The sequence below is a fragment of the Schistocerca serialis genome, chromosome 9 (assembly GCF_023864345.2).
Source record: "Schistocerca serialis cubense isolate TAMUIC-IGC-003099 chromosome 9, iqSchSeri2.2, whole genome shotgun sequence".
In the NCBI taxonomy this organism is placed as follows: Eukaryota; Metazoa; Arthropoda; class Insecta; order Orthoptera; family Acrididae; genus Schistocerca; species Schistocerca serialis.
The window spans coordinates 101,233,912-101,255,703 of record NC_064646.1 but is presented as its reverse complement, the minus strand read 5'-3'; the positions used below and the strand labels follow the sequence as shown (position 1 = coordinate 101,255,703).

At 42.8% G+C, this 21,792-nt stretch overlaps 1 protein-coding gene across 1 annotated transcript in view; it reads left to right on the top strand.

The window, feature by feature from the left end:
• LOC126419399 (jmjC domain-containing histone demethylation protein 1-like) overlaps positions 1 to 21,792 on the top strand; it is a 120,039-nt gene that overhangs the window by 20,704 nt on the left and 77,543 nt on the right. The window lies entirely within an intron of this gene.

Sequence of the window (21,792 nt, the reverse complement as noted above, 5' to 3'; positions counted from 1 at the left end):
GCTCGCTCCGGGACGCAGTATACAAACAGCTGGGACGTCACCGGCTCCGCCCTCGGTCACGCCCCCTCCTGCAACCGAACCGGCTGCGGCCTCCGAACCTTGGCCACTGCCTCTGGCAACGAACTTTCCACAGGAAATGCAGCCGCACTACCCATACTGTTACTTCCACACGGTTTGGTGAGGCAGCTCGGAACTGCAGAACACCCAGCTGCTTCCCAAACACAAATCGCAGGTAGGTCCGGGTGCCGCCTCCTGCGCACAACACGACAGGCACCTCCCAGTGCTCCATTCTGTCCGGGAAAAATCGGATAATTACGCACGACTTTATATTAAAGATATTTCGTCAGGATACTTTTTCCTAGTGGACACAGGCGCCAATGTTTCACTGCTGCCTACGTCCTTAGTGTCGTCGAACATCTGCCCTCATCATACTTCACTGCAAGCTGTGAATTCTACTAAACTACAATTTTCGGGTTCAACCTCCCGTGGTGTCTCACTCTCCACAAACTGCAAACTCGAGTGGACTTTTTTAGTGTGCAATATTGAGGAACCTATACTAGGTATTGACTTCTTGCGACACCACAAACTTTCACCAGACCTAGTGCGAAACACTGTGTTTCATCACCCGTCCAAAACTCACTTCCCCTGTGCTCCGTCGAGCAAACTCCCCCGTGACACATCGGTCCGAGCTGATCTCATCTGTACATGCTCGTCTCTGTCGATGACGTTACAAGAAACAATGCACAAGTGCCTTGTCAAGCTTGAAAACGTCGCTCGCCTACGCAAGGAAAACTTCGAGCTCTCCCTCTGCTCCACGAAACTCAGCTCCAGCTATCCGGTGCAGCAAAGGAATTACAGACACTGCAGCAAGGACAAAGCAAGATCAGTAAGTGTGTCGAATCTGCTTGTAGTCCCAGCAATCGAGCCTCCGTGTGCTTACCTCCCGCTACCCCTCGCAACTGTGCTATCAAGTCTACCATAATGTGTACTGACAATTCCACAGGACCACAACCCCCTAACACGGCAGCATTTGACACTCTGCCAGACACGAGTGCGCATGCACGACGAGCATCACGTGTTCCCGTACTGACAGATCCTACACCTCCCCTCGCGGACAGCACCTCAAACTATGCAACTTTGGCTCCTGCGCGCCGCTGTGTGACTGCCACTGACAACACAAACAGTGTACTCACACCTAGCGCTTCGCCTGCGACCGTGCTGCCACAGGCCGCACCCTTGGACAATGGACTCACTAACGCTTCACAAGCTCTACTGAGCTCACCCGACCACAGTGCCACTGCTTCGGGCCGGCGGCCATCTTGTCACGTTGACTCCTGGGACAGTTATCCGCCTCAGCTTCCGTCGGGTCTGCCGAGTGGCTCCAAACACTGTGACCTCGCCTCGCCTGCCCCGCCCGCCTCACATTGTAAACAAACTGCCTCCCGTGCTGCCGGTAACATTTCCGTCGTCACCAACGGCACAGTTCACAAGCTTTGCCTCATGCCAGGTCCCCCGATTTCCAGTAAACCATGTTGACTTTGTCCCGAGCACCTCTCTGACCTTAAAAAGCAGATTTCTGAACTTCTAAGCTCCGGTGTCACTGAACCCTCTGCCAGCAGCTGGTCTATGCCCATTCATATGACACCCAAGAAAGACAAGTCCTGGCGCATGTGCGGAGACTACATTCAACTAAACCCACGAACAATTATGGACACCTACCCCATTCCCAACATTGCCGACTTTACCAGTTACCTCGCAGGTGCGACCACGTTCTCTGTCATTTATTGCAAATGGGCCTACCACCAGATCCCCATGGCTCCTGAAGACATCGAAAAGACAGCAATCACCACCCCAATCGGGTTATTTCAGTTTCGATTCATGCCCTTCGGGCTAAAAAACGCAATCCAGACCTGGCAATGCTTCATCAGTGAAGTGCTATTCAGAATAAAATTCTGCTTTGCATATCTTGATGGCATTCTTGTGTTCAGCTCCTCTGTTGAGGACAACATTCTACATGTGCAAACTGTTATGGACACTCTCACGGCAGCTGGCATCGAGACCAACCAGGACAAATTGCAGCTACATCAACCCACTGTCACTTTTCTTGGTTTCCGGGTCTCTGCCGACGGCATTTCACCGCCCCCTGACAAAGTACAAACAATACTAAACCTACCCAGACCTTCATCATTCAAAGAGATCCGGCGCTTTCTGAGGACAGTTAATTATTATCACTATCATCTACCTCGGGCTGCGGAGATTCAGGCTCCACTGACAGACGCCTTGGCAGGCACCAAGACTTCTGGATCTCGGCCCGTTCCGTGGACCCCTGCTATGACTGACTCTTTCATTGCCCTCAGAAATCATCTTGCTGAGGCCTGCACCATTGCGCATCCTCATCCCAATGTGCAGCTTTTCATCACCACAGATGCAAGCAGCTTTTCACCACCACAGACACGAACGATACTGCCATCGGCGCTGTCCTTAGCCAGACAGTCGACGGCCAAACTTTGCCTTTGCAGTTCTTCTCATGCAAGCTCACCAATGCACAATGGAAATATTCCGCATTTGACAGGGAGTTGCTTGCGGTCTATGAAGCGATCAAGCATTTTAAGACTGAGGTTGAGGGACGCCCCTTCTATGTTTTAACAGACCACTAACCCCTGGCTGCGGCCATTTCAAACCCGCCAGCTGACCCGCCTCCTCGCCGTTTCAGATACATGGACTTCATATCTCAGTTCACCACCGATGTCAGACACATAAAGGGTGCTGACAATATAGTAGCTGATTTCCTTTCACGAGTCGACGCCGCTCATTCGCTGTTAGACCTGCCTGAACTGCCTAACCTCCAACCCTCTGACAAGGACACAGAAAACCTGATTTCAGACTCTCTCTCTTCACTACACTTCATCCGCACCACCTTCCCTGCCATTTCTGGTGAGATCTGGTGCGACGACAGTACGGGCACGTTATGCCCCCTCATCCCAACCACGCTCTGTCGAGCTGTCTTTAACGCACTACATAATTTGGCCCAGCCCGGTGTTTGTGCGTCTGCCTGCCTCGTAGCGGAGGGCTTTGTGTGGAGAGACATCAACAGGGACTGCCAGCAATGGGCAAGCTCCTATGTCACGTGCCAACGCTGCAAAGTACACAAGCACACTTCACCCCCCCTCAGCGCCTTTTCGATCCCACCTGGGCGTTTCCAGCATATTCACATTGACATTGTCGGCCCTCTCCCCCCCTCTAATGGCTTTCGTTATGTTCTCTCGTCTATCGATCGAACAACTCGCTGGGTCGGGGCTGTCCCCCTCCCCAATATCATGGCAGAAACTGTTGCTCAAGCTTTCGTCGAGTCATGGGTATCGCGTTTCGGATGTCCAGCTATCATCACAACTGACCGGGGCAGACAATTTGAGTCAGCCCTGTTCAACGAGATTTGTAACATTTGCGGCATCTGGCGCATCGATACCACAGCATATCACCCGCAAAGTAACGGGCTAGTTGAGCGCTGGCATCACACTTTCAAGGCGGCTTTTCAATGCCACGACTCTCTTTTGACGGAGGCCCTTCCCCTTGTGCTACTCAGCATTCGTGCGATCTATAAGGAAGACCTCAAAGGCACAATAGCTGAGTTCGTATACGGCCAGAACATTGTTCTCCCTGGCGAACTTGTGAGCCCTTCTGCTTCTCTCCCTCAGTCTGACTTACCTTCCTTCATCGACCGTGTCAGACGCCACTTCATCAACCTCCACATCCCTCCGCCCGCCAGCCATTCTCGCCCTAAGGTTCACGTCCTGAAATCTCTGAACAATTGCGAGTACTTCATGCTCCGAGATGACACTGTCCGTGCTCCCCTCCAACCCCCATATACCGGCCCGTACCGAGTTCTCCGGCGCTCAGCCAACACCTATGACATCCAGATAAAAGATTCAGCTGTTACAGTCTCTCTCAACAGACTTAAGCCTGCTCTTGTCGAGCCCGCTTCTACCCCCCTTCAGGCCACGACCACGCCACTCACTGTTGTGGCTTACGATGCTCTGACCACTCCCTCCACGTCGGACTTACTCACTCAGTCAAGTGACTTCCAGTTCCCCATGTCGAGTTTACCTATGACCACGCCCTCGCTGCTGGGTCCTTCTCTGGTCCCTTCGACCCATCCCCCGTCACCTGCCTTGCCCTGTCGAGGTTTCTCATGCCCCCCCAATCTTGGACGTGCCCTTGCTCGAGGTGTTTGTGCCTGTCCCCCCCGGACATAATCCACGGCATCTCTATAATACTACCCAATGACACACTGTTCATCGTGTGTTTCCCTTCATCCGGTGCTCATGACACAACCTCCGCCATTCCCTGCCACCTGGTGAAATGTGTTCCCCTCTCGCCCGACATCGACCTGGACATGCTTCGTGTGTCCGCCACATCCACCGAAGACATCATTGTCGTCACTCCGTTCCTCCCGCAAACCGCCAGCCTACCTGTCACCGCATGACCAGCCCACCCAGTATGATGCCCAGCGCGCTTCAACGACTTCCAGGTTCGGTGGCCGGACCTTCCTTCACATCATCTACCCACACAGCTCCCCGACAACGCTGTCGAGCTGACCCTGGTCCAGCTCCCGCGGACCACCCCTCCACCCCTGCCGACACCACAGTCACCCCCCCCCCCCCCCGGACTCTCAGGAGTACTCCGTACTGCAGGGGGGGAGGAGGGGCTATGTGGCGCCGATGAGATTGACACCAGTATCAATCTGAGCATCATCTTTGAACTGAGCAAAACACTATCTTTGTGTAGTTCTGCCATTCAGTTCTCTGTAAGCCTTACTTGTATGAAGAGGTAAATAAATGAACGCTTGATTATAAGGTTTTGGTGTATCTCACCCGAGCTTCCACCTCAAGTCTTTCGGGGTTTCAACCAACCTCCAGGAAAGAACGCATGGCTTTCAGTGGTAAAGTTGTTTGATGACAACCTAATCCAATCCATATGTATAACTTTATTTGTAAATGCCCATCTTTCTCACATAAATTGAAGGATTCATAATCACCAGTTTTGGTCATTGCCGTCTTCATATCTGTTACACATAGAAAAACAGTGTTATAACAACCTAAGTTCAATTACCTGAATTGAAATTCACAACAAGCCTAGTAATACAAAAAATAAATAATATTAACATGATTAACGGCCATGCATGACAGCCATATATGCCATAAAAATATTCTGATGAAAGTATCAAAGTCAATATCTATATACTTATGTACATAGTAAGTGCTGGTGATGTCCTGGATGTGTCCCATATTTATACAAATAACTGAGTCTAGTAGAGAGCATTAATGCTAGGGTACATGAGTAACATAACAATTATTGTCAATTCAACAGTTAAAATGCAGTATGCATTGTGTGCAGTGACTGATAGTGAGATATGAGTGAACAGTGTGGCATGTAAAAAAAGTATTGTATACCAGGAGTAAAATCTAATGATTGTCTCTAACTAGGAGTCTGTAAATATAGGTGTATACAAATTAGCTTATTTTAAATTGGTATAAACTTGTTAATACTTTGACGTGTCCTACATCCTTGTAAAAAAAGAGATCTATGGATGAATAAAGGTGCTGCTGCTGCTGCTGCTGCTGCTACTACTACTACTACTACTACTACTACTACTACTGCTGCTACTACTACATGTGAAATGACATCCCTACTTAAAATCAACATAAAATGCATAGAGTAATAACAGGAAGCACTTAGCCTGGGGAAGTAAATAACACTTAATTGTGTAAAAGTCAGAATAAAAAGTTTTAAAAATAACATGTATAAATTTAAACATTTCAGCATCACAGAAACAAACAGACTGTAAGTGTAAGATAATTAACAAAACAGTGACAATTAATTAAAATCTGTATAGTCGATGACACTCTTGGAGTGGAATCTATGTGGTGCTATGGCTTCTCCATAAGATGTTTTTGTTTTCCTGTGGCTGAGCTTGCAGAAGAAGTCCCAGACTTCTCACCACTGGTGGCCTGCGCACATGACTGCAAGCCAAGCTCCTGCGGTGCTTGATGCTACTCAAACTATAACCTGTTCAAAATTACCTTATGTTTGACATCTATGATGAAGGTGCAGCACACCTTCAGAGAACCCCATGAGTCCTGAAAGAGAATCAGCAAGTTCAGTATAGCACTATTTATTTATTTATTATCCTGTAAAATACCGCACCAGGTAGAAATTGTTTACTGTTCTGTAAAATACTGCACCAGACATAATGCAGCCCCACTGTGTTTGCTGTTCTCAGACAGAGTAAGAGTTGGTTGCTATTTGTAAGCAACTGGAAACTGCCCTGATGGTCATGGTCATGCAATTGGGAGCTGTACTGTGGGAGCTGTACTGGATGGGTGTGCTGAGACTGCTACCAAGAGTTGTGTACCAGAAGTACCAAAGATATCTCATGTTCTATCTTCTCCTGTGGACACTATCTTTCCTGCAGGAAATATAAGCTCCTTCATTACCCACCCATTTGACTTGAGTGGTGTGTAGGTGTCCTGTATTGGGTAGACAGGGACCAGGGAGGAGTCAGGTTGTTATACTGATCCCTTTAACAAACAAGTTTGAGGTGCTGTCTTTCATTGAAACTGAAACTTAACCAGTGGAACTCACTTCTGTTTTGGAGAAACCTACTTTGTCCTGTGTCACAAGGTAGGGTCTATTTGCCGTCTGCAGTTCAAATGTATAACAAATAATAGTACACCTTAGGGAAATGCCAGCAAGTGATAGGAGGGAACATCAAGGACACTTAGTGTGTACGCCTGGAGGTGTTATTCAGTATGTTTCTGGCAGCCATTGAGGGAGCAGGGTGCAAGCAACTAAAAATTGTGGTACACATTGTAATAAACGATATCTGACATTTGGACACTGAGGTCATACACTGATCATTCCAGCAACTACAAGAGAAGGTTGAGAATACCAGTCTCAGAGTTTTGACTAAGCTCGCAATCTGCAGCATTGTCCCCAGAACAGATTGGTTGGTTGGTTGTGAGTCAAGTGGAAGGCTTGAACCAGAGATAAAGGGTTCCGCAACAAGTTAGACTATGGCTTCCTAGACTTGCACTGTAGGGTTGAGAGTTGTAAGGTCTCCTAAAAAGGTCTGGTATCCACTATACCAGAGGCAGCTATCCAAGTAGCTGACTGTGTGAGGGGAACTCTCCAACCAAACAAGATGACAATAGCTGTGGGAAACCCAGAAGTATCAGTGGAAGGTCCAAAGAAATGCCTCCTACAGATGAGAGAATCTAAGTCCTAGTGTTCAACTGTCAAAGCATTCACAACAAAATCCAGCATTTGAAGCACTCCTAAAAAAGCACCAAAGTTCACATAATAATAGTTGACAGTAGTGAGTTTTTTGGGAAAATTTAAGTGTATACCAAAAGGATAGGGAAAATGGAGGGGGTTTATTTATCACAGTAGAGAAGAAACACAAATCCTCTGAGACAAAAATTGAAGTTACATTTGAGTGTTTGGGCAAGATAACATCAAAGGTGGGCATAAAATTATAATAGGGTCCTATCGACCACCAGATTCTCCTCCTGGTGTAACTGAAAACTCTAGAGAAAACTTCAGTTCACCTGAAAATAAGTTCCTTAATCATACTACAATGAATGGAGGAGACTAATCACCCAAAGTCCAATGGGATAGTTACAGTTTTGTTAGTGGTGAGCATGAAAAGACATGATCTGGAAAGTTACTAAAAGTCCCCTCTAAAAACTATCTAGAATAGATAGTTCAGTAACCCATTCACAATGGAAATATAGATTTAATGGCAACAAATAGACTTCACCTCTTTGAGGAAGCCCACATAGAAACTTATCAGTGACCATAAGGCAAGTATAGCAGCACTAAACACCAAAACATAAAGGGCAACTAAACCGAGCAGAAAGTTTTATATGTTCAGCAAACTATACAGAGAAGCAGTACTGTCATACTTCAATGAGGAACTTTAAACTTTTAGTTCAGGGTAGGAGCATGAATAAATATGACTGAAGTTTAAAAAGATAGGTGAGCATGCACTGAAAAGATATGTACCCAGAAAGGGAGATCAGAATGGGGGAGAGCCTCCATAATGTACACTCCCTGTAAAGAAACTTCTAAAGAAGCAGACACTATTGCATAATGGGTATAAAACAAAGCATATGACTGTAGATAAAGAGATGCTGAATTAAAGGCATTTTGCAGTCAAGAGAGCAATGTAAGAAACCTTCAGTGACCACTATAGCAGAATATTTTCAAATGGTCTGTCACAAAACCCAAAGAAATTCTGATCATACATAAAGCAGTTAGTAGCACCAAAGTTACTGTCTGGTCACTAACACATAAGACTGAAACTGAGAGCAGCACAGCAAAAGCAGAAATGCTCAACTGTTTTCAAATGTTCCTTTATGAAGAAAAATGCAGAGGATTACCCCAATTTAATTCTCAAATCACTGAAAAGATGTGAAATAGCGCCAGTGGTGTTGAGACACAGCTGACATAATTAAAACTGAACAAATTCTCAGGACTTTATGGAATCCCTTTCAGATTCTATAGCAGAGTTATCCTCTCTGTTAACTATAATCTACTGTAGATCTTTGTAACAAAAGACTGTGCCCAGTAGCTGGAAGAAAGCACAGTTCACATCTGCATACAAGAAGGATAGCAGAAGTGATCCACAAAACTACTGTCCAATATCCTTGATGTCCATTTGTTGTAGAATCTTAGAACATATTCTTAGCTCAAACATAATGAGATATATCAAACAGAACTACCTCCTCCATGCCAACCAGCATGGATTTCAAAAACACATATCATGTGAAATCCAACTCACATTTTTCTCACATGGCATCCTGGAAGCCATGAATTGAGGCAGTCAGATACATCCACTATTTCTTTATTTCCAAAAAGCAATTGACAATGTACAAAACTGAGTTTATTGTGTGGTATCGCTCCCTGTATATCTAGAAAAGCCAACCAATGCCCTTAAATAGTGCAAGGAGTCGCTTTACCAGTTTTTTGTTAGACCCAATTTCTTCATGTCTACTTGTCCTGAAGATTCTGTATCTTTTGCTCTCCAATGCCATGCATTCGAAGATTGGGAGTAATGCAGTTCCTTCACCCTCATCATAGATCCTATATTTAGGGTCTTCTTCCATTATACCCACTGTGTGTAGGTGTTTTTTGACATTCCCGTGGCCTGTCATCAGTCCAGTCATGAGTTTGATCTCTCTCCTGTTCAATCTCAGGACTACAGAGCTTCTTTAAAAAGCTTTGGGCATCATTACCTTACCATTTTTTTTGTTTATGGACCTTGGTCCAATATTCTACGTGCTGTTTCCTAAGCAAGTTCCATAGTGCTAGTTTACTCATAGCCTTGGTGATTGTCAGGAGAGGTTCCAGTCCAATAAATGGGATCATTGGACCCATCCTGGCCAATCTGTCAGCTTGTTCATTGCCACAGATCCCCGAGTGGACAGGGACACACGCAAGGTTTACCCTACTGCTTCCTCTAGCTCCACCAGAGCCCTGTGCCTTCTGCAGTAATCTTAGATCTTGTTGCAGGAGCTGTCAATGATTTAAGGGCTGCCCCAACTCCTTGGCCTGATTTCGACCCATCGGTGAACCAAATGATGTTCCCCCACACGGTGTCAAACTGTTTTTTCCCCACTGCTCCCTGCTTCCAACAATTATATTGTAAGGCTTGTTGAAGCAGTTGGGAGTCGTTATATAGTTGGCAGGCATTTCCACAGCCATTTCTATATTTACCTCACTCACTATGTTTTCAGTAGTTGCAGGGGCAACAGTCTGGATGATTGACTGATCTGGCCTTGTAACATTAACCAAAACGGCCTTGCTGTGCTGGTACTGCGAATGGCTGAAAGCAAGGGGAAACTACAGCCGTAATTTTTCCCGAGGACATGCAGCTTTACTGTATGATTAAATGATGATGGCGTCCTCTTGGGTAAAATATTCCGGAGGTAAAATAGTCCCCCATTCGGATCTCCGGGCGGGGACTACTCAAGAGGACGTCGTTATCAGGAGAAAGAAAACTGGCATTCTACTGATCGGAGTGTGGAATGTCAGATCCCTTAATCGGGCAGGTAGGTTAGAAAATTTAAAAAGGGAAATGGATAGGTTAAAGTTAGATATAGTGGGAATTAGTGAAGTTCGATGGCAGGAGGAACAAGACTTTTGGTCAGGTGATAACAAGGTTATAAATACAAAATCAAATAGGGGTAATGCAGGAGTAGGTTTAATAATGAATAAAAAAATAGGAGTGCGGGTTAGCTACTACCAACAGCATAGTGAACGCGTTATTGTGGCCAAGATAGACACAAAGCCCATGCCTACTACAGTAGTACAAGTTTATATGCCAACTAGCTCTGCAGATGATAAAGAAATTGATGAAATGTATGACGAGATAAAAGAAATTATTCAGGTAGTGAAGGGAGACGAAAATTTAATAGTCATGGGTGACTGGAATTCGTCAGTAGGAAAAGGGAGAGAAGGAAACATAGTAGGTGAATATGGATTGGGGGGAAGAAATGAAAGAGGAAGCCGCCTTGTAGAATTTTGCACAGAGCATAACTTAATCATAGCTAACACTTGGTTCAAGAATCATGAAAGAAGGTTGTATACCTGGAAGAATCCTGGAGATACTAAAAGGTATCAGATAGATTACATGATGGTAAGTCAGAGATTTAGGAACCAGGTTTTAAATTGTAAGACATTTCCAGGGGCAGATGTGGATTCTGACCACAATCTATTGGTTATGAACTGCAGATTGAAACTGAAGAAACTGCAAAAAGGCAGGAATTTAAGGAGATGGGACCTGGATAAACTGAAAGAACCAGAGGTTGTACAGAGTTTCAGGGAGAGCATAAGGGAACAATTGACAGGAATGGGGGAAAGAAATACAGTAGAAGAAGAATGGGTAGCTCTGAGGGATGAAGTAGTGAAGGCAGCAGAGGATAAAGTAGGTAAAAAGACGAGGGCTAATAGAAATCCTTGGGTAACAGAAGAAATATTGAATTTAATTGATGAAAGGAGAAAATATAAAAATGCAGTAAATGAAGCAGGCAAAAAGGAATACAAACGTCTCAAAAATGAGATCGACAGGAAGTGCAAAATGGCTAAGCAGGGATGGCTAGAGGACAAATGTAAGGATGTAGAGGCTTGTCTCATGAGGGGTAAGATAGATACTGCCTACAGGAAAATTAAAGAGACCTTTGGAGAGAAGAGAACCACTTGTATGAATATCAAGAGCTCAGATGGCAACCCAGTTCTAAGCAAAGAAGGGAAGGCAGAAAGGTGGAAGGAGTATATAGAGGGTTTATACAAGGGCGATGTACTTGAGGACAATATTATGGAAATGGAAGAGGATGTAGATGAAGATGAAATGGGAGATAAGATACTGCGTGAAGAGTTTGACAGAGCGCTGAAAGACCTGAGTCGAAACAAGGCCCCGGGAGTAGACAACATTCCATTAGAACTACTGATGGCCTTGGGAGAGCCAGTCATGACAAAACTCTACCATCTGGTGAGCAAGATGTATGAGACAGGCGAAATACCCACAGACTTCAAGAAGAATATAATAATTCCAATCCCAAAGAAAGCAGGTGTTGACAGATGTGAAAATTACTGAACTATCAGTTTAATAAGTCACAGCTGCAAAATACTAACGCGAATTCTTTACAGACGAATGGAAAAACTGGTAGAAGCGGACCTCGGGGAAGATCAGTTTGGATTCCGTAGAAATGTTGGAACACGTGAGGCAATACTAACCTTACGACTTATCTTAGAAGAAAGATTAAGAAAAGGCAAACCTACATTTCTAGCATTTGTAGACTTAGAGAAAGCTTTTGACAACGTTAACTGGAACACTCTCTTTCAAATTCTGAAGGTGGCAGGGGTAAAATACAGGGAGCGAAAGGCTATTTACAATTTGTACAGAAACCAGATGGCAGTTATAAGAGTCGAGGGGCATGAAAGGGAAGCAGTGGTTGGGAAAGGAGTGAGACAGGGTTGTAGCCTCTCCCCGATGTTATTCAATCTGCATATTGAGCAAGCAGTAAAGGAAACAAAAGAAAAATTCGGAGTAGGTATTAAAATTCATGGAGAAGAAGTAAAAACTTTGAGGTTCGCCGATGACATTGTAATTCTGTCAGAGACAGCAAAGGACTTGGAAGAGCAGTTGAACGGAATGGACAGTGTCTTGAAAGGAGGATATAAGATGAACATCAACAAAAGCAAAACGAGGATAATGGAATGTAGTCAAATTAAATCGGGTGATGCTAAGGGGATTAGGTTAGGAAATGAGACACTTAAAGTAGTAAAGGAGTTTTGCTATTTAGGGAGTAAAATAACTGATGATGGTCGAAGTAGAGAGGATATGAAATGTAGACTGGCAATGGCAAGGAAATCGTTTCTGAAGAAGAGAAATTTGTTAACATTGAGTATAGATTTAAGTGTCAGGAAGTCGTTTCTGAAAGTATTTGTATGGAGTGTAGCCATGTATGGAAGTGAAACATGGACGATAACCAGTTTGGACAAGAAGAGAATAGAAGCTTTCGAAATGTGGTGCTACAGAAGAATGCTGAAGATAAGGTGGGTAGATCACGTAACTAATGAGGAGGTATTGAATAGGATTGGGGAGAAGAGAAGTTTGTGGCACAACTTGACTAGAAGAAGGGATCGGTTGGTAGGACATGTTTTGAGGCATCAAGGGATCACAAATTTAGCATTGGAGGGCAGCGTGGAGGGTAAAAATCGTAGAGGGAGACCAAGAGATGAATACACTAAGCAGATTCAGAAGGATGTAGGTGGCAGTAGGTACTGGGAGATGAAGAAGCTTGCACAGGATAGAGTAGCATGGAGAGCTGCATCAAACCAGTCTCAGGACTGAAGACCACAACAACTATGTTAGTGTGTGATTCTGGATATCCGAATGAGACCCAGTTTTTTTTCAGTTTTAAGTCTGTATGCCCCAGCTGCTGCCTCCATCTTGACCCAATGATGTAGTGGAGGCAATTGGTGTGCTGCTAATTCCGCCTGTTATGGCTAAGCAGGCTAGTCTCTGCACGTTACCAAGCTCCTTAGCTGCAACCTGCTGTTCTATCTTCTTCCACCACACTACGGCCCCGTAGGAAATCCTAGGTCTAATCACTGTGGTGTATATACAGTGCATATCCCTGGAGCTTAGGCCCCAGTTTTTGCCACAAGCCCTTCTGGTACTCACTAGAATACTTTTTGCCTTGGAGCAGATGCTCTTAATGTGAGGGGTTCACTTAGTTTCTCAACTAAGGTTAACCCTCGATATTTCACTATCCCCTTCACAGATAGAGTTTCACCGAAGAGCTTTAGATTCCAACTTGAGTGTTGCATATGCCTCTTCATATTTGCAAAACAACAGTCTTCTTAGCATTAACCCTCAGATCCTGTTTGATGCACCAGTTTTGCACAATGTCCAATCTTCCTTGTTCCATATTTCTAACTGTGTCTGTAAATTTGCCAAGTATTACTATGACAAGGTCATCTGCATATTCTTGGTAGAAGCATTATCTGGAATTTAGTTCCTCAATGAGTTCGTTCACGACTAGATTCCACAATAAAGGGGACAGAACTTCTACTTGTGAGCAGCCTCTAATGGTGTTAATTACCATCTTTTCATTCATCATGGTAGCCTCTACCTTCCTTCCACTAAACATGGGCCTGGTCCACCTACATACAGTGGTCCCTAGGTCATGCACCTCTGCTGCCCTTACCATGGAATCGAAGGTCATGTTACTGAAGGCCCCCTTGATATCCAGGAAGATGCAGAGGGCTATTTCTTGGAAGTGAAGTGCTTTCTCCACCCTCCCAATGAGTTGGTGGAGAGTTGTCTCATATGATCTACCTGGTTGATATGCGTGTTGGTTTGAATGTAGAAGGGCCCTAATTATCCTGCTCTTCCCAACGTATACATTAACCAGTTTTTCCAATGTATTGAGAATGAAGGAGAACAGACTGATTGGTCTCATATCCTTGGCCATGGTATGATCAATTCTCCCTGGCTTTGGAATGAAAACAACCTTCTCTGCCCTCCAAGCATTGGGAATGATTTCTACTGCTAGGCTAACCCTGAATAACCTGCATAGGATTCTTATGAGCTTCTCTCTTGCCTGTTGTAGGAAAGCTGGAAAAATTCCATCTGGGCCAGGTGACTTGAACAGTTGGAATGTTCCCACCACCCATTGGATTTTATTAAAGTCCACACACTCCTTGAGCAATTCCCAGTCCTCTCTTCGAGTGCCTGAGAACCACTGTCTCTCCGGGTCGCATTCTGGTCTGTGTTGTCCAGCAGAGCATATTGTGGAAAGTGAGTTTTGAGCAGTTCCAGTGTCTCATGTGCTGTCTTTGTATATTCCGCATCCTCCTTCCTCAACATACCTCCTGGATTGGTTGGTACTCTAGTGAGAATTCTGTGAAGTCTGGCTTGAGCAGCCGTGCTCTCCACTTCCTCATGCTGAGGCCAAAATAATTTCCCTTGCGATACCTTCCTCACATTGCAGCATTTTAATGGTCACTACATCCCTGGAGCAGAAATCCATCACTATCATGAAAGAAATTACATTTCTAACATAGATGCATATTCTGGGGTTTCATAGATGTCTAGCATAAATGAGCTTACCTCCAGTGCTACGGAGGCCAATACGCCCCCTTTATGTAAGTAGGGTTTTTGTATCAGGGCCATGTCCACTTCCTGCTTCCCCAGGCAGCGGCTCAGGGCAGCAGAGGCTCCTTTACTGTGCTGCAGATTAATCTGCAGCACCTCCAGTCTCCGTCTTGCTGCCATCTTTGAGATCTTTGGGAACCCTGATGGTGACCTGCGAAAACCCTAAAAATAATTTCAGGTCCTGCTCCCACATTGCCTTCAGAGACTTCGCTCCAACCTCCAACACCAGGTTTCGTCCTTCCAGTACAACCTTCTGGTTGATCACTCCCCAGTCTTCTGTCGAGACTTTTGGGTTCTGGGCCCGTATTTTCTCAAACAGAGTCTTTGGCGAGACTTCCTTACGGATCTTTGGTACCCATATTGACATCTTTGCGGTCTTAAGAAGCTCTGCTGCCATCTTGACCAGCAGCTTTGCTTCTTTCCACAGGGATATCATGGGCAACTTGTCCTTAAGCCATTACACCATTGCATCCCCTCACAGACAAAAATGAGGGCACCACAATCTAGATGGACCCTCCTGAAGTCGGGTTCTGGGCCAATGCTCCTCTCCCCCCCCCCCCCCCCCCCAATCTTTTCAAAGAGGGCCATCTGCACCAATTCCTCCTGCTGCGAGGTGATAGCCACCAGTGGATAGCCTTGGATAACTGCCATCCTAAAAACCGAGATTGCAGTACTATAGGTCTTTTTCCCTATTTCTTGACTCGGTATTTTCTGGACTCAGTTATCCAGGGAGGAGGGAGTCTCAGACTCCTCCCTCATCCCCTTGCTACCTGTTTTCGATGCCGTGGGGGTTTGCATATCCCCTTCAACCTGGGACAATTTTTTCCTGGGGGTCTTAGGTTCAAGTCCCTTTAATTTCCTCCACTTGTCTTTAGGAAGCCATTCTTTCCCTTCCTTTTTCCTGAGTAGTTTCCTCCTCTGGGCACCAGACAAGGCTTTGATCTTAATCTGGTCGAACTGCTTGGTTACAGTTCCCACTTCTGGCTCAGGTCTAGACCCTGATTCAGTAGTGGGAATGCCTTCCATCGGTCATAACCCTCATGTTTGGGTGTCTGAAGTCTCAATTTGCCCCTCAGTTTGTTTTTCTTTAATCGTGCCCATATTGTTCCATGAGATTTGGGGATCTACACGGTCCACACCACGAATACCCCACGCGGTGAAAGGCTACTTACTCAGGGAGGTCACCCAGTATCCCTGAGGCTCCGTTTGTGACACATCTCCCCATGTGCCACGCAGCTCTCATCACGGATTGCATCACACCTTGGGTTGGGAAAGAGAATTGTGTAGGACTAGGAATGGATAGGGAAGATGGGACGATGTGGGACACCCACAGTCTGATCCATCGGCTGAGGCCTTTCTGTCAGTAGGTCCTCTACCTTCGGCATAGCCCTCAGCTTCACGTGGATACGCAAGCCTCTCAACCTGTATGGACAGTGCTTCGTCAAGGTGGTGTCCCCTGGAGAAGTGCCCCTTAACATATATTCACAATTAGTTTTATTTGTCATTGATAAATCTATCCTTGTCGACAGCAATGCCCCTGAACAAATTTCCTCAACTGTCACAAATCTACTAGACAGTTTGGAAAACTGGTTCCAACTGAACGGATTGATATTGAATACTGGAGAAACCTTTAATGCAGCTTAAAACTAAAGACACTAAAGTAAATGAAATACAGTTTAATCATAGAAAACGAGAACTGAAAGAAGAAGGCTTGTTAAGTTCTTAGAAATGCATCAGGATCAAAATTTATCCTAGGCTTCACAAATAAAGTACTTAGGAAATAAATTAAAAAGCCTGACCTTTGCAATGAAGATTCTGTCATACACATCTAGCATGGAGATGAGAAAAGTAGTTACGTACAGCTATTCCGAGTCAGTTAAAAAGGTAACACAAGCAAAATGATTAGAATGCTAGAATTACAAAAATCAGTTGTTAGAAATATGTGTAATACTAAACCAAAAGAATCCTGCCATCCACTGTTAAGATTTGTTGTATAATCTTAGAACATACTCTGAGCTCAATTGCAATGAGGTATCTTGAACAGAATGACCTCCTCAATGCCAACCAGCACCGATTTTGAAAACCTCAATCATGTGACACCCAGCTCATACTTTTCTCACATAACATACTGAAAGCTTTGGATCCAGGCAAATAGGTACATGCAGTGTTTCTTGATTTCCAAAAAGCATTTGACTCAGTACCACATCTACTTTTATTGTAAAAAGTACAATCATATGGGGATAAAGTGAAATTTATAACTGGATTGAGGACTTTTTGGTAGGGAGGACAAAGCATGTTATCTTTAATGGAGAGTCATCATCAGCAGTAAAAGTAACTGCTGTTCATGTTGTATATTAGTGGCCTTGCAGACAATATTAACAGTAACCTCAGACTTTTTGCAGATGATGCAGTTATCTGTAATGAAGTACAGTATGAAAGAAGCTGCTTAAATATTCAGTCAGATCTCAATAAGATTTCAAAAGGGTGCAAAGATTGGCAACTTGTTTTAAATGTTCAGAAATGCACTTAAAAAAACACATTGCAGCTGAGAAAGTTCCTTCATAGACTAGAATATGATTCCATAACTGAAAAAGTCAGAAAGTACACAGAGTTCATCTTACAGAATACAACAGCCCCACAGAAGAAAAAGCTAGCTACCTCCCAAACTGAACCAAAACAGCTAAAATAAACACACATTCTACACACCTTTCCTCAACAACACCAACATAATATTCATTGGAGAAGAGGCACTACTCTGCAAAGGATTAAAACCCAACATTCAAGTTTCACTGGACCACAAGTACCAAGAGAAGCTCATCATTAGTGTCACATAGATTTCAAAAATCACCTTTAAGAAGCAAAATGACATAATAGCAACCTGTCACAAAATTAACAAAATTATTGAGAAGGAAATTGCAAAACCATTACCAGCATACAAGAAAAGAGAAGAAGCTCTTAAAGGTGCCATTGAGACTAAACAGAGACTGTTAACAGTAAACTTCTTGTCTCATTTGAGAAGAGGGGGGGGGGGGGAGTGAAAAGAAAAAAAAACAAAAACAGTGTCATATGACTATAATATCAATGAGTCACTGTTGGAATCAGCCAACTCATACAAATACCTGGGTGTAACACTTTCTAGGGAGTGGTTTATTTATTTATTCATCCATAGAACAATATACATTGCATGGATGTCATCAAATGTTTGTACAATATTTCTTATGAAATAAACACATCTCTTTACAGGATATACAGCTTCTATACATAGTTCTACTTTTATAATCATGTCAAGTTAAATTTGTTACACAGTACAATGTTCATGAACATTAGTCTATAGTCATTTTAAATATTCATCTGCAGTGTAATAGCTACTATCTAGTAAATATTTTTTTAGCCTTTGACTAAAGGTGTGGGGATCATTTACGTCTTTTATTTCTAGTGGTAATCTGTTGTACAATTTAATACCATGATATAATACACTATTTTGAGTTTTTGACGTGTTTCTTCTGTTTAGATGTAAACAGTGTCTGGATTTGGTTCCACGGTCATGAATTACGCTGTTTGTGGTATACAGATTAATGTTTTTCCTTATATACATTATGTTTTGATAAACATATTCATACAGAACTGTCAGAATTTCTAACTTTTTGAACAACTCTTTACAGTGTGCCCTCTTACTGCTATTTGTTACTATTTGAACAACTCTTTTCTGTATCTTGAAAATAGTTTGTATGTTTCCAGCACTTACCACCCCCCCCCCCCCCCCCCAAGCATTATCCCAAAACTGAGGACTGAATGCATATACCCAAAGTAGGCTACTTTGAGGTATGAAATATTGCACACTGGTGCAAGGATTTGCAGGGCGTAACATGCTGAAGATAACCTCTTTGCTAAAATTCTCAGATGCCCTGTCCATTTTAGCTGACAGTCTACATTCATCCCCAAGAATTTGCTGTCTATTATACAATCAAGTACCTCATTGTTTACTTTCAGTGTAATGTCAATGGGTTTTTTATTTAGTCAGAAGTTTATACAGTTTGTCTTTTTCACATTTAGAGTTACTTTATTCTTTAGTGAACAGTTGTGGTTGTCTCTGAGAGCTTCTTTGGATTTTTCTATTAACAGTGTTGAACTTTCGTCTGTAATCACTACAGTGCTGTCATCAGCAAATAGTATTTTTTTTTTTCCCCCATGCCTGAACCCTTTGAAAATTCCAACAAAATGCCTGTTGCATTCTCGCCCTTGTCTAATGCTTCTAGTACAACTTTGGTAAACTGCACTATAGCTCTCTGTGTACTTTTTGTGGTCCTGAAACCAAATTGTTCATTGCAGAGAAGGTTAAATTTTTCTAGGTAGTTCATTAGTCTATTTTTCATTATGGTTTCTATTATTTTGGAAATAAAAGATAACAAGGAAATTGGTCTGTGGTTTTCTACATTTTTTGCATCGCCATTTTTTTAGTACTGGTATTACTTTTGCTTGTTTCAAGTATTCAGGAAAGCAGCCAGATCTGAAAGATTCATTAATTATTATTGTTAATGGGGTTTTTATGTTGTGTAAACATTTCTTTAGCACACTGACTGGGATCTCATCTAACCCTGTGGATTCTTTTATTCTTTAGATGGTGTATCACCTGTGCCACCTCTTGCTCTATTTTTGGAAAGAGCACCATTGAGTGTGGTGGCTGGTCCTGTTGGTGTAGAACATGTATGTCTGGAAATTTCTCTTGCAATTTCTTAGCAACCCCACCAAAGTATTCATTTACAAAATTTGCTAGTCCCTTTAGGTTGCTGGTTTCAACATTTTTGCTTTTAATCTGTGTTTCCAGATTTTTTGTCCATCATTTGCTGTCTCCTGTTTAATTATGTTCCAGATTGCTTTACTTTTGTTATCTGCCTTCAGTAATGTTTTGCCATTTGTAAGGTTTTTTTTCAGCTAGCAATACTTTTCTATAAGTTCTCCTGTAATTTTTGTAGAACTCTAAAAAAGCTAGGTCAGTCTGTCTATTTTTGATGGATGTGAGATACCTTAGGGCTTTGAGGATTTTTTGATGCCTCTGGTCACCCATTTATTTATTTTCTTCTTTTTTTTTGCTCCAACTGAATGCAGTGTTTTGGGGAATGCATCCTCAAATTTTAGTTTAAATACTGTCATGAACTTATTAAACATTTTGTTTACATTTGTTTCTGCTTTCTTTCTATGTCTGTTGCTACATGGTCTATTATTGAGGAAGATAGTTTGGTCACTAGTTGCACAGTTAATGAGTGATGTTACGCCATAGCTGCAGAGAATGTTCAAGCAGGTACAACTAAGATCATCTGATTTCATTGTGTTGATGTTTAAATCCCCACATATGATAATGTTCATTTTTGGACAAGTTACCTTTTCTAAGCTCTGAGTTTTGAGAAAAAATGTCCATATTACCACTGGGGGATCTATATATAAAAATACAATTAATTTTTTTATAAGCTGTTTTCTATTATTTCAACTGCTGATAGTTCAAAATGTTTGTCTTGAACTTTATTCTTTATGGACCATATATTTTGGTGAAATACAGTTAAAAATTTGGTTCTACTTATGGTGGTGGAATGGAATGATTACATAGGCTCAGTCGTGGGTAAAGCAGGTGGTAGACTTCAGTTTATGGGTAGGCCTAGTGTACTGGGGAGGTGAAATCAGTCTACTAAGAAGATAGCTTACAAACCACTTACGTTAACAGTTCTAGAATACAGCTATAGTATGTGTGACCCGTATCATATAGGACTGACAAAGCATATTGAGCGTATACAGAGAAGGGCAACACAAAAGGTCACAGGTTGGTTTGATGGTGGGGCAGAGAGAAGGAACTGAACTGAAAGACTTGAAGATACATGTAAACTAGTCTGAGACAGTCTATTAATAAAGTTTCAAGAAATGGCTTTAAATGATGATTCTTGGAATGTATTATGTCCCCTATGTATCACTCACATAGGGATTGTGAGGATAAGGTTTGAATAATTACAGCATGAACAGAGGCATTCAAACAATCCTTCACACACTCGATACGCGAATGAAACAGGAAGAAACCCTTTAACTGCTTCCCTCTGCCAGGCACGTCATTGTTTGCAGAGTATAGAAATAGATGAAGAAATATAAAAATTTTGGGTGCCCCTGCTTGTACATTTATGAACTGAGCCCCGAGTTATTCATAGACAGTTTTAATTAATACAGCACTAGGAACAACGGTAATTTCTTGCTTCCCATTCAAAGCTATATGCACAAATCCCAGAATACCTGTGCATGGTAATAGTATTCTAAAAAGGAAACAAATCCACAGCATGGCGCTAGGACCACTGAAACAAAAGCTACAGAAGTTGTTACTACAGAAATGCAATTATTCCTAGAGGACATCCTGAATGATAATGTGAAAATCTGAGCAAGAAAGCAAATGGTTGTTAGTTAAGCTTAGTTTTATGTCAGATAAACAACTGCAATAGTTAAGTTTTTTTACATTAATGTTACTGTATATTGTTCCAGTAATGCATTTTAATTGTATTGCAGTGTTGACAAGTCTCCTGTACATTAAAATCTATGATTTAACTCTTTATGCTATGGGACAATAAAAGTTCTGATTCTGTTAGTTACTCTTGGGCTTATTTTTTCGTTGAAAGTGTGCAGTAAGTCCATTAGTGTCAGAGTTTTCCTTATTTTTCCTGGTACCTTTATGCAGATCCTCAAGAAATATTAAATAACCATAATTTTTGAAAGTTCATGGATTGTGCCTTCTAGCTGTTCAAAGAGCATTTTTATTTCACAGTTTGCTGATCGGTACAGACCTGATACATAGCATGACATCCCTGCAATTTTTATTTCCACTGCAGTAGCTTCAAAGCTCATTTCTCTAGCATATTCTGTAGTACGTTGCCAGCAATACGTTATAAAACACGCTCTCTGCAGTCTTAAGGACTCGGCAACGAATCTCTTAGGAAAATCACTTCTGAAGAACGACAGCCGTGAATCTTACTAGTGTAACTTGTTGCGTTTTACTCTGTCTCATGTTTGAGACCTCCGACAGAATCCCGTTCTCAAGC